Here is a 13,674-nt window from a genome sequence, read left to right as displayed (position 1 = left end):
CTTGAGAATAATCTAAAAAATTGCTTAAGAATAAAACAAACTCTACCTTTATCTTATACAAAGAATAATAGAAAATAAAGAGGCTTGGAACATCCTTCCAAGCATTAGAGCTTTAAAGACTTTTTTTTTAGCTTGTTGCATTGACGGAATTGCTTTCAATCTTGTCTTGTTGAGATGGTGCCTAAAATCATGGTATTAACATGTGAACACAATAATTAGCAATATGAACATAATTAGCCGATGCCTAAAGTTATGAGATTTACATGTGAACATAATAATTAGTTGCTGCATAAAATCATTGGGTTCGCATATGAACACATATTCATAATTAGCTTACCATTTACTCATACAAATTATAGCCTTGCACATTATTATGAATCTAACCATAATTCCATCCATCTTCATGCTTTCCTTTTCTAGCTAGTGTAAACATAATCTTTCTATTCTAGCCCACCTTATTTCTACATCTATTTAGTGGATTTGGACTAAGGGGTCCATCTTGGGTTTGGATAGTCTTTCTTAGTCTTAGCTTAAGTTGTAAAATGTGTTGACACTTCAGTGTCACAAGATAACTAAGGAGAAATGGTACTATAAGAAGAGGATCCCCAAGAAAAAGCTCTTAAGGATGAAAAAAAAAGTTATAAGAAGAAGTTTAGCCAAGGCCTAGGATGATTGCTAGAATATATAAGCAGTGTTTCAATATAGAACTACCTACCTTAAGGCCTATTCAAAAGGAGCTACTCAAGGAATTAAAAAAAGTCACATTCTTTAATGAGTGCAGACTTAAACTTCAACAACTTCTGCTTAAAAGCCAAATAATCTAGGGAGTTTTACTATACCTTGCAAAATTGGAAATTTAAAATTTTTTAATGCTCTTTTTTATCTTGGTTCAAACATAAATCTAAAGCCTATGAATGTTTTTATGCAACTAAGTTGTAAAGAGCTGAAACTTCATCAATTCAACATTAAGTTTGTTGATCAATCTGCTAAGTTACCACAATGGATGTTGAAGAATGCTCTGGTAAAAGTTGGAAAATATGCTTTTCTTATTCATTTTGCTATCTTAAACATAAAGAATGATGAAGCTCTATTACTTTTAGGTAGACCTTTCCTATTCATTACCAAAGCCTTAAACATAAAGGATGATAAAGCTCCATTACTTTTAGGTAGACATTTCTTATTCATTGCCAAAACCCTAATAGATATGTATGAGGCTAGCATTACCCTTAGGTTTAGACATAAGAAGTTGCAATTTGTATCTACAAGGTATAATGTGATAAGAGATAAAGAATGAGTTAGTGTAGTCAAGGTAAAGAAAACCCTAAAAGAGTCTAACCTATTAGATAAACCTCTTAACTTTTCCAAACTCTAGCTCCAGTCATGTCAACCACTCAAAAAATTCGAGCTCAGTTTATGTGATCTTTGCTAGAAATTCAAACTAAGCCTATTTATATCATACCACAAAGAAGGAAGCAATAAGGTAAGCTCCCTCCAAAAGGGGTAAAATGATTCTGCATAGATTTAATGATGGTCAAGCTTGACTAAAACTAGTGTTGGCCCAAGTTCCTTTTTAATAGTTTTTTTTAATTTTTTTTATTTCTAGGTTAAGTATGTTTTAATGTTTTTATTTAAGCATTTTTGTTTTTAGGGATGAAGAGAAACAAAGAGGATGCCTCATGGATATTTGGCCTTGAAGAATTTTAGGGAGTATTTCTTTTTCTTTTTATGTTTTCTTATATGATTCCATTTAAATGTGGGGGAAAAAGAAAAATTTTGAAATTTTGACTCATCTTTGCTTTCAAACTAAATTGACTTGCTAAATCTCATTATGTTATTCATTTAGTTGAAAATTTCACATATTCTTTTTAAAATGACTAAAGTATGATATGTAGTTTAAGTATTGTTATAGTGGAACTTGAAAAGAATTATTAAGCATGTCTTTACTTTGGATATAATTCCTATGCATGTGTCTCTATTCTTTTTTAATGAAATGCTATGATTTTTGTGAAAGATTGTGAGATTTGGATTTGCATGAGATTTAAGATATGTTCACCTACTCAACCCTTGAAGTGAAATCTTAGACTGTGTTTGACTTAAGAAATGATCTAGCCAATTTCTTGGATTGTTTGACCCTTTTTCAAGCCTACCTTATGATAATGCATCCTTAGTACCCTTATTTTGAGCCTTATTTTGAGCCTTTATATTAATCCTTTTCTTTGTTCATTTTAACCACATTACAAGCCCAATAAGCTTTTTTTATTATTATTATTATCTTTTCTTTTGATGTCCTAACCCATTGTGCTTACTTATGTATCATGTACATATTCTTATATTTGGGAGGAAGGGAGGTAAAAGGAAAGAATGAAAGAAAAAGAAATTGGCAAAAGCAAAGGCAAAGCCTAATAAAACCAAAAATGGCTATCATTTAAAAAAAAAGGCAAAAAATACAAAAAGTAAGAAAGAATGCCTCGTAAGTTTCAAAAAGAGTTCCCATTTGTTCAAAGTTCAAATTCTTTTTTTCCTACCTTGACCCAGGCCTTACATTACAAGCCTAAGAGGCCTTTTGATCTTTAGTTGAATATGTAGGTCTAACATTAGTGGAGAGGGATGAGGGAAAAGGATATATGAAGCCATTCTATCTTTAAATTAAAATGTGATGAAGTGTTATGCATTCTATTTACTTGAGTTATATGCATGAATTAAAGATGGAATAGATTTGTATGTATGATAGCATAAAATATTGAAAGCTTAATTTTGCATGACATTATTCTGACTCTATATTTATCCTTAACTTTGTATTATGCAATAGTACATGTTAGGAGTTTTGTATAATTTTTTACTTTCAGGATATTTATAGTATTATTCAGTTTTGTTAATTTGAGCTTTTACTTGAAGACAAGTAAAGATTCAAGTGTGGAGGTGTGCTAGTGCCAAAATATATAGAGATTTTACATGTTAAAATGGTGCTAAAAATTAAAATTTTAGATGATTTCTTGTGCTTTTAATGTTGTTTTCATGGCTTTAGGTTTTTCAAACTTAAAAGGCTCAAGTTCATACAAGCCATGCATGTAACCATGTAAAGCTCACAATTAGCCTCGCCATACAAGATTAATGTCACCCGTCATTGCTCCATATTCAAGCAATTACAAGCCCATTTGGACTCCTTCACATTCAGCCAAAATGAAAATTCAAGATAAGCATGCTTTCTTTGCTTCGCAATGAAGAAGATGACTTGCATAAGGATTCTAGTACATTCGACCATGCAAGGGAGAAGGAAAATTTGCATGAATTTGGACTCTCCAAGCTCAATTCATTCGACCAATAGGAGATTGAAGTTCATCTTGAGACTTGACTTAGCCTTGAAGAGTTTTACTTTGAGGAAACCTTTATCTTTTCACAAGATGGATGAAATTCAAATTCTAGCTTTTGAATCCTATCCTAGTCAAACCTAATGGAGGAAGTTGATCAAGATTCATCAAGATGTGATAAAGGGCCGAGGCTATCAAAGAGAGAGAGTTTCATATAACCATGCTTTTTCTAAGATAAAGATCAAGCCTATCCAAAGGTATTTAAATTTGAATCAATCACTTGTAATCTTCACTCTCCTAGGTTGAATCCCACTGTATAAATAGGGAGACCATTCTCCTCATTCCATCCTCCTTACTTTTCACTACTCTTCTTTCTTTTAGCTTTTAAGTTACTTTTAGTTCTTTATTTCTTTTAGTTAAGTTATTGGCTTAGGTGATAGATTTGCCAATAACCAAGCTCTTGTTCTTTAAATCTTTTTCAATCAAGAAGTATTTTCAATCAAAGATCTCTTTTCTTATTTTTAACGTTTGCAATTCTTATTTCTTATTTTCTTTAATTTTGGCACAAGCAATCTTTAGTTTTCAAGATCCAATTTCATTTGTTTTCTTTACAAGTTTTGATCAACCTACATTTTCTTATTCTTTAGTTTTCTTTCATGCAAGCTTTGTTCCAAGATCTCTTTAAAAGTTTAGCAATTTTTATTTCTTGTTTTACAATATTTTAATTATTGCTTTATTTAGTCTTTGGCAAAAATTTTTTACTTCCAAAATGACAATTGGTGAAGTAAAATCTCTACCCACACATTGCCTTTAATCTTTATTTAAAAAACCTAAATGTTCATTTGTTTAGATATAAGATCTTAACCTTTCACCTTTGGTAATTATGAGCAACCCAACATTATTTTTTATAATCCCTAATGAGACGATACTTGGAATACTCCATTTTATTACTTGATCTGTGCACTTGCAGGCTTTATATGAAAAGCAATAATTAAAAACATCGTTATACTTAAAAGAATCACATAATTCAACATAATTTGACAATTGAAGGTTAGGATCATTGCTTAGTAAACTACCAAACTGTATAGAAGTTTGGACCATTTGAATGATCAAAGACTTAATCTTAAAGTTGTTAGCTTGTATAGCTAGCCTTCAAATGGATGGTTGAAAAGCATCAACATTAAGGACAGCATAATCTCTCAAAGTTCTTTGACCTTTCGTTGTTTGCATTTGCCATTGGTGTTGGTGTAGGTGGTGTTGCTTGCTCTCTCCTTAGATGCCTTAAAGTTTTTTCAATTTCTTGATTGAATGGAACTAGGTAAACACTTTTCTAATCTACGTATACAAATAATAAAAAGATCAAAATAGATAAAAGCTAATAAAAGTAAATGTTTAGATTACAAAAGAGTAAAGAATCCTTATTGATTTTGAATCACACTGCTATAATCTCTGGCAATGGTGCTAAAAACTTGATTGTTTTTTTTTTTTGTAATGCCTACAAGTGCATAGATTGTAATAAAGTAATAGTAGTAAGTGAAGTAAAGTATCATCCCATAAGGGTTATAGACTTTAATTGTTAGGTGGATTCAAGTACCAAAGTTGATAGTCCCTTATATCTAAATCAATGAAAGCTTAAAGTCAATTTGTATATAAAAAAAAAAACCAAGAACATAAAAGAAAGATTGTATAGACCTAGATCTGAAGAACAAGAATTGAAACTTGAAATTAACCAGATTTAAGAAAAGCTAAATACAATGAAAGTAATAAAGAAATATTAAAGCAAAGTTCCATCAAAATCAAAATTTAGTATGAAACAAGAAATATAACTGAATCTTGTAATGAAGAAAAACTACTTGTAAACCAACAACAAAGAAACAAGATTATGAAAACTAGAATAAGAAAGCTTAATAAGAATTTGTAAACCAAAACAAAAATGTAACAAGCTTTGAAAAAGAATAAATCTTGAAACTAAAATAATACTTGTATTCTAAAGAAGTAAGAAAACAAAAGCTTTTTGTATTGGCTAATCTGTCACCTTAGCCTAATATAAATAAAACTTAGAAAGAGTTAAGAATACTGAAAGAACTAAAGAGAAACCAACAATAAAAGAAAAGAATGGAATGCGAGGTTTGTTGGAACTAAGAACTAGCTTTCCTATTTATAGTGAAGGGTTCAACTACGGGTTAGATATAAGGCTTCACAAGTTTAATCCTATCAAAACAATTAAGGATATTAATTATTTTGATCTTCAAGAGATTTGACTAATAGGGATCTTCAAGCTTGAATGATCTTGGCTGATTATGCTACATAGAATTTCATCGTGGCCATTAGTTATTGGTGCTTCAGTTTGATCTTGAATTCTTGATAGCTTTGGCTAAGGTTTGAAATCCAAGACAATGTTGTTGTTTCTCATTCAATCCCTTAATAATTATCTTGCACAATCTTTATTGAAATATAACTCCTTAAGTGATGATCAAAAGAGTCATTCTTGCATCAAACTTTTCTTGGCCTAATGTCTTCATAGAGTGCTTCCTTACATAGAAGCCTTCAATTATCACATGTGCATGAAGTCCTCTTGAAAATAGGCTAGCCGAATGCTTTGGAGTCTTTATGCAAGTAGAATTCTCTTTAGCCGGATGGATATAAAAGTTTTGAAACTTCCTCATTGCATGGCCGAATGTTCCTTGTATTTGTGCTTGCATGAATTCACATGGATTCCACATTCCAAAGATTTTTAACCTTTAAAATCAAGAATTCAACTATTAAAGTACCAAATTCAACAAAATTTTAAAATTTTTTCACCCAAATTGGACTTCTAAAACATTATATTTTTAAGTGCTATCATAGCCTCACACTTAAATGTTTACATGTTCTCAAAAAAAATTCTCAAATTAACATTACTATAATTAATATAAATACCATCGAACTCAAAAAATAAACAAATTCTCAATCATACACTATAGCATAATGTAAAGATAATTACAAACATAGATACACAAGTAACTCATTCAAAAAGTAAGCTTTGAATGTCTTATAATCTTCATGCATATGAAATTACTCCATCTCTAATCCGTACATATAATTTAAGCAAAAAAAATGAAAAATACATCACACATATCCACTTAATGATAAAATAAACTTCATACATTTACTTTTCTTTTCCCTCTCCATTAATATTAGACTTACACATTTGACTCAAGATCAAAAGGTTTTTAAGGTTTGTAATGTAAGGCTTGGGTTAAGATAGGAAAAAGGAATTTTAGGCTCATAAACCCTTAGCTTAATTTCTTGAACTTCTTGGAATAAAGATCAAGAATTTGAGAATTTTTTCCACTTTTTCAAGACTTTGAGGCATCATTTATATTTTGGCATTGTTTTTACTAAGCCATTCTCGATTTTTTTCTGTTTTCCTTGCACCTCCCTTCCTCCCAAATACATAGAAATGTCCAAACTATGTGTAAGCATATTGGATTAAGGTAAAACAACAAAAAGGGATAACTTTCAAAAAAGGCTTTTGGCAAATTTATATGGCTAAATAAACAAAGAAAATGATATGTATATATATAAAAGGCTAAAAAGTAAAGGTATTAGGGATGCATCATAAAAGATAGGCTTGAAAAGGCTCAAACTGTCTTAAAAATACTTAGATCATCTCTTGAATCAAGTACAATCTAGAATTTCACCTCAAAGGTTGAGTAGATCAATTCTGAAGTAGTATTCTTACTTTAAATTTCTTTACAACTTATTATATTACAAACTTTCCACAAAAATTAATGCATCTCATAAATCAAGCATTAAAACATAAACATAAAAATTATGTTCCAAAGAAAAACTTACTTATGAACTTGTTTCATGCTTCACCACATTCATCCCTATCCTTATATCATATTTGAGTCATTCTTGAAAAATTCATGCAATATTGACCAGGCTTGCATAATAAAGATTTTAGCATGCTAATTCAGTTTGAACATAAAGCAAAAATAGGTAAAAGATTTAAAATCAAGTTTAGTTAAAAAAAATCCTTTCCCTCCCACACTTATTCAAAATAACACATTTAACTAGGCAAAAAATACTCCCCTAAATCTGCTTTAAAGCCGAATCTCTTTGTATTCTTCATGAGGCATCACCTTGCATCCATTCCATCCCTACAAAACTCAAAAACATAAAAACAAATCAAAGCATACCTATCCTAAACATTTAAAATAAAAATAGAGAAACAAGTGCATAAACCATTAAAGTAAAACTTGGGTTGCCTCCTAAGCAGTGCTAGTTTTGGTCAAGCTTAACTATGCCTAAATTGGTTGGTTCAATTAAGTGCATAACCTATTCTACTTGCTTTGCAGCTTCCACTTCATAAATCTTCAATCTGTGCCCATTAACCTTAAAATAATGTTTTTCCTCCTTATCCATAATTTCTATAGCTCCATGTGAAAAGACTTTAGTCACAATGAAGGGTTCACTCCATCTTAATTTAAGCTTGCAAGGGAAATAGTTTGAGCTGAGTATTGAAAAATAACACTTATTGACCAAGTTCATGGTTTTTTTCAATGATCCTTTTTATCATGCCATCTTTTCATTTTTTTCTTTATATAGCTTGGCATTTTCATAGTCTCACAATCTGAATTAATCCAACTCATTTAGTTGTAATAGCCTCTTTTCACTTGCTAGGTTTTGATCAAGATTAGGGTTTTTAATGGCCCAATACACTTTGTGCTCTAATTTTATAGAGAGGTGACAAGCTTTTCCATAAACTATTTGGAATGAAGGCATTGCTAAATGTGTTTTGATGCTATTATATATGTTGGTAAGGAGACATTGCTAAAGGTGTTTTGAATGATGTTTTATATGCCTACAAAGAATCATCTAATTTAACTATTGAGTCTTTCATAGACAGGTTTATAATCTTTTCAAATTTATATTAATCTCCTTATTAAAAACCTTAGAGTGGTCATTAGCTTGAGGGTGATAGGTCATAGCTATCTTATGGGTCACTCCATATTTAACTAATAATTTTTCAAAAATTTTGTTATAGAAATGGGTGCCATCATCACTTATAATGGCCCTAGGTGCACCAAACCTAAAAAAAATGTTTTTATTTAAAAACTTAAGTACTATCTTGGCATCATTAGAAGGTGAGGTGATGGCTTTAACCCATTTGGAAACATAATCTACTGCTAGTAAAATATAAATGTTCCCATAAGATGACACGAACAGGCCCATAAAATCTATCCCCCATACATCAAAGATTTCAACTTCCAAAATGCTATTTAGTGGCATTTTCTGTCTCTTAGTTAGATTCCCTCCCTTTTAACATCTAGCACATTGAGCGAAAAACCTATATGCATCCTTAATTAGGGTAAATGAATAGAAACCACATTATAATACCTTTGCTATCGTCCTTTCCCCTTCATAATGTCCTCCATATTCTAATGCATGGCATTGTCATAGAATACTCTCCACTTCTTCTTTTTGGACATATTTTCTTAGCACCTGATCTTTACATTGCTTAAATAAAAAAGGATCATCCCCCACATAATATTTAACATCATGCAAAAAATTTTTCTTTTATTGATAATTCAAATTAGGTAGAAGGAAATTACCCATAAGGTAGTTTACCATGTCAGCATACCATGGTAATTCTTGGATTGCAAAAAGTTTCTCATTTGGGAAGAATTCTTAAATAACCTCTTCATCAACTGCTTTCTTTTTTATCCTTGACAAGTGATTTGCCATATCATTTTCACAGCTTTTTTTTCCTTGATTCCAAGTTAATTTCTTGTAAAAGCAAGACCCATCTAATCAACCGTGGTTTAAAATATTTCTTTATAATCAAATACTTAACAACAGTGTGATCTGTGTCCATAATCACCTTTGTTCCTATTAAGTAATATTTGAATTTTTCTAGAGCAAAGACTACAGCAACCAATTCTTTTTCTATTATGGCATAATTAAGCTTTGTGTCACTATGATAGGGTGAAAAATCTTGTTTTTCTTTGCCCTAATATAGTTCCTACTACAAAATCACTTGCATCACACATAAGCTCAAAGGATTGATTCTAATCGGGCCATGAGAGAATGGGTGCCTTAATCAACTTGACTTTTAAAGTTTCAAATGCTAGTGCACAGCCTTGGTTGAACTTGAACTTAGTGTCTTTCTCCAATAACTTGCATAGTAGATTAGAAATTTTGGAGCAATTTTGGGGAAATCATGGATGAATCTCCTATGAAAACCAGCTTACCCTAAGAAACTCCTAATCTCTTTGATTGAAGTGGGCAAGGGTAATCTTTTAATGACATCTATTTTTGCTTGATCAACTTCGATCCCTTTTGCAAACACTTTGTGACCAAGTATAATTCCTCCTTACACCATGAAGTGGCACTTTTCCTAGTTGAATACCTAATCGGTTTCCTCACACCTTTGAAATACCCTTGACAAATTGGCAAGGCATAAGTCATAATTATCACCAAAGACTAAAAGGTCATCTATAAATACCTCCAAAATATCTTCCACCATGTTTGAAAAAATTGCCACATACATCATTGGAATGTGGCAAGGGTGTTGCAAAGGTAAAAGGGCATTTTTCTAAAAGTGAACATGCCATACAAGCAAATAAAAGTAGTTTTTTCTTAGTGTTACAGAGCTATGGCTATTTGATTGTAGCCAAAATATCCATAAAAAAGATAGTAATACTAATGACTAGCTAATCTATCAAGCATTTGGTCTACAAATGGCAATAAGAAATGATCCATGTGAGTTGCTTTATTTAATTTCCTATAATCCATGCAGACTATCCATCCAGTAATAGTTCAAGTTAGAATCAATTCATTATGCCCGTTGGTGACCATTGTCATTCTTTCCTTTTTTAGTACACATTGAACTAGGATCACCCAAAAACTATCTGAAATAAGATAAGTGATTCTGCATCCAACCACTTGATAATTTTTTTTTTACTACCTCTTTTATAACAGGATTCAAATGCCTTTGTTGTTCAATCATTGCCTTGTGGTCATCTTTCAGCAAGATCTTATGCATACATATCATTAGGCTAAATACCTTTGATGTCTACTATTGACCAAGCAAATGCCTTTTTATGTTTCTTCAGCACAATTAACAACTTATCTTTTTACTCTTAGCTTAGGGCTGGAGAGATGCAACTACAAGGGTGAATGCTTTGCCTAAGAATACATTATGAAAGTGAGGTAACAAGGGCTTCAACTCCAATGTTGGGGGTTCCTCGATTGATGGTTTAAAACTTGGATTCGACGATTCCAACTTGAAGTCTATTTTTGGTTCAAAGCATAATGTTATGAAAATTTGCTCAAGCATCACCTTTTTGGATGTCTTCATGTTGAAAGTCTCTTCTTGATCATGCATCCTCATGGTAAGTTTTTTTTTTTACATATCAATCATGGCATTACTAGTTCTCAAAAAGGGTTTTTCTAATATGACTAGTACTTAGACACTTTCTTCAAGATCCAAAACTACAAAGTTGGTTAGGAACATTAGTCTTCCAAGTCATACCATTAAATTTTTTACTCTACCCTCTAGATGCCTAAGAGACCCATTGGCCAGTTGATTGGTCATCATGATTGGTTCAAGATCTTCTTCACTAATTTCCTTGAAAATAAATAAAGGCATTGCATTAACACTTGCACCAATACCACACAATGCTTTGTCAAAATATTGATTACCAATAATGTAAGGAATAGTAATACTCCTTGGATCTTTAAATTTTAGTGGTATCTTTTTTTGTATGATGGTATTGCACTCTTAGGCGACTGCTATTAGTTCATAGTTTTCCCATCGTCTCTTCTTGAACAAAATACCTTTCAAAAACTTAGCATACTTAGGCATGTACTTTATGGCCTCAACAAAGGGAATGGTGACTTGTAAGTTTTTAAAAAGCTTAACAAATCTCACAAATTGCCTCTCTTCTTTTTGCTTTTAAAATCTTTAGAAAAATGGGATTATTAGATTGGACAATTTTGGGGGAACTCTTTCTGGAGGCAGCTTATTTCTTTTATCATTTTCTACAATCACCTCTTCAACTGGTTCTTTTAAGGTCACCTTCCAAGTAATTAGTTGCTCAGCTAAAGTCTTTCCACTTTTCAAAGTTATGGTGTACTAGTTGATTTAGAGGTTTTTAGCTAATTGAGTAATTTGTAATTTTAAACTCCTAATGGATTTAATCCGATCTTGTAAAGTAGCTTTTTGAATGACTACTTCTTTAAGGATAGAAGATTCATAATGGGTTGACTGATATTAAGCATACTAAACCATTTCTATCTTAAATTGACACTTATCACTTGCATGTGGTCCATCACATATTTTTCAAGTCATAAAGTGATTTTGAATGGCATAGATGGTTTCTGATAGGGTTCTTAAGGCTTAAATTTCTTTAGTAAAGTTACCAACTATGAATTAGTGGAAGTAAAGGCATCTAACTCATAAACACTGGTAGGTTTCTTGTATACCTTACATTCCATACTCTATTGATAATTGTTGGTGGCCATTTTCTCTATGAACTCATAAGCCTATTCAAGTGTTTTGCTCATTACACTATTCTACTACAAAATCAAAGGTAGTTCTCATGGATGGAATTAAGACCATTGTAAAATATCTAAATCTATAGCCATCGAGAAAGCTGTGATGAAGGCATTTTCTTAATAGCTCATTGAATCTTTCCCAAGCATCATAGAGATTCTCACTATCCACTTACAGAAAGGTGGTTATTTTATTCCTCATCTTGGCAGTCTTGGTAGGTGGAAACAATTTCACATGGAAATTTTATACAAAATCCTCCCTAGTTCTAATTGATCCAGATGGTAATGAACTTAACCATCTTTTTTCATTATCCCTTAGAGAAAAAGGAAAAAGCTTTAGTCTTATTGCATTATCTAAAAACATCATTATACTTAAAAGTATCACATAATTTAAGAAAATTTGACAAATGAAGGTTAGGATCATCACTTGGTCAATTGTCAAACTGTATAAAAGCTTTGACCATTTGTATGTGTTAACCTTGAATTGATCCTTATTTTGAAATGACAAAACATTAAGCTAAATAATAAAAAGATTTATTTAGTGCATGTTCTTAAGTTTTATTATTTTGGTACTAAATAAATAATATGATTTTCAAAGTTTAAACAAACATTTCTTTATTTTTTCTTATATCTCAAATCAAAACTATCTTTAAACATTATTTATTTGAATTTAAATGAAAGTCCAATTGTTGTTTTTAAAGTGAACTTATTCATTTTAGACTCAATACAATTTTGATAACATCGACTTTGAGAAATAGATTAACTTAAGAAAGTTGTTGTACAAGAACAAAGTTTTCCAACATTGAACTTCTTTTATTTTTTTTGTATTAATTCACAAAGTTTTAATATTTGAATTTTATGTGGTTGGAGAGCTCTTTGAGTCTGCTTTCTAATGGATCAAATAAAATCAAAATCCAAATTTTTTAAGAAAACATTTTGAATTTTTACTAGACACTTTGCAGTTGTCTAAAAACAACAAAATGGGTAGTTTTGAAAATTCAGTATAATTTGCTTACAATGAATTAGGTGATGAATTTTATATGGATAGAAAGCCCTTTAAGTCTAGTTCCTAAATCTTCAAATTATTTTTGATATGGAATTGTATAACTCAAGATATGATCAAATTAATAAGTGGAGTGCAAAATAAGAGACAATCTCCCAGCTTGATCAGATTGATCCCCTAGGTTACAAGATCAATCCCCTAACTAAACCAATCATTCCTCTCTTATAATGGATTAATTTATTTTTCATATAATAGATTTGAAAAACACCAAAAAGGATCGATCACTTACAATAAGGGATTGATTGGGTAAAGCATAAGATTGATCCCCTATGCCTAGAAAAGCTCCAACAACTAGTTTTTCAAGCTTCAATGTTTTTTTCAACTCCAAACCATCCCCAATAGCCAGTTCTTCAATTCCTTTATAAATTGGGCATTCCAACACATTAAGAAGGTTGATGAATCAAAAGAGTCAGATCAAACAAGTCATATTTTTAGTCTCTTAAAGAAATTAAGAGTTTTAGAACTTAAATCAATATCCTTTGTATTTCTTATATCCAAAATATTGTTGTGTTTCATTCACCATTTTCTTTGTACTTCATTAGGTAAACACTCAACTTTGAGAGGTCTTTTAGTTTGTAAAATTAATTTGGGTTATCTTGTAAACAAGAGGTGAGGTATCATCTTGATTGTGTAAGGGTAAAGGTTTTTATCTTAAGCCTTAGGAAGAAAAAGATAGAGTTGTATTCTCAATTCAAGATTAGTGGATTGAAGCCTTAGTGTGGACAACCAAGAGAGAAGATGTAGGTGCCTTGTGGAGAA

The 13,674-nt window shown here is 31.1% G+C and overlaps 1 non-coding gene across 1 annotated transcript; it reads left to right on the top strand.

Moving 5' to 3' along the window:
• Positions 1-11,950: 11,950 nt before the first annotated feature.
• LOC149519720 (small nucleolar RNA R71) lies at positions 11,951-12,057 on the top strand. The gene has a single exon (XR_016341148.1). It is a non-coding gene; the product is annotated as a small nucleolar RNA R71 (small nucleolar RNA).
• The last annotated feature ends 1,617 nt before the right edge of the window (positions 12,058-13,674 follow it).

This window comes from Durio zibethinus, chromosome 3 (assembly GCF_047325235.1).
Source record: "Durio zibethinus cultivar Kanyao isolate XHJ-2024 chromosome 3, ASM4732523v1, whole genome shotgun sequence".
In the NCBI taxonomy this organism is placed as follows: domain Eukaryota; kingdom Viridiplantae; phylum Streptophyta; class Magnoliopsida; order Malvales; family Malvaceae; genus Durio; species Durio zibethinus.
Note: the sequence above shows the minus strand (reverse complement) of the source record. Positions and strands in the feature narration are given on the sequence as shown.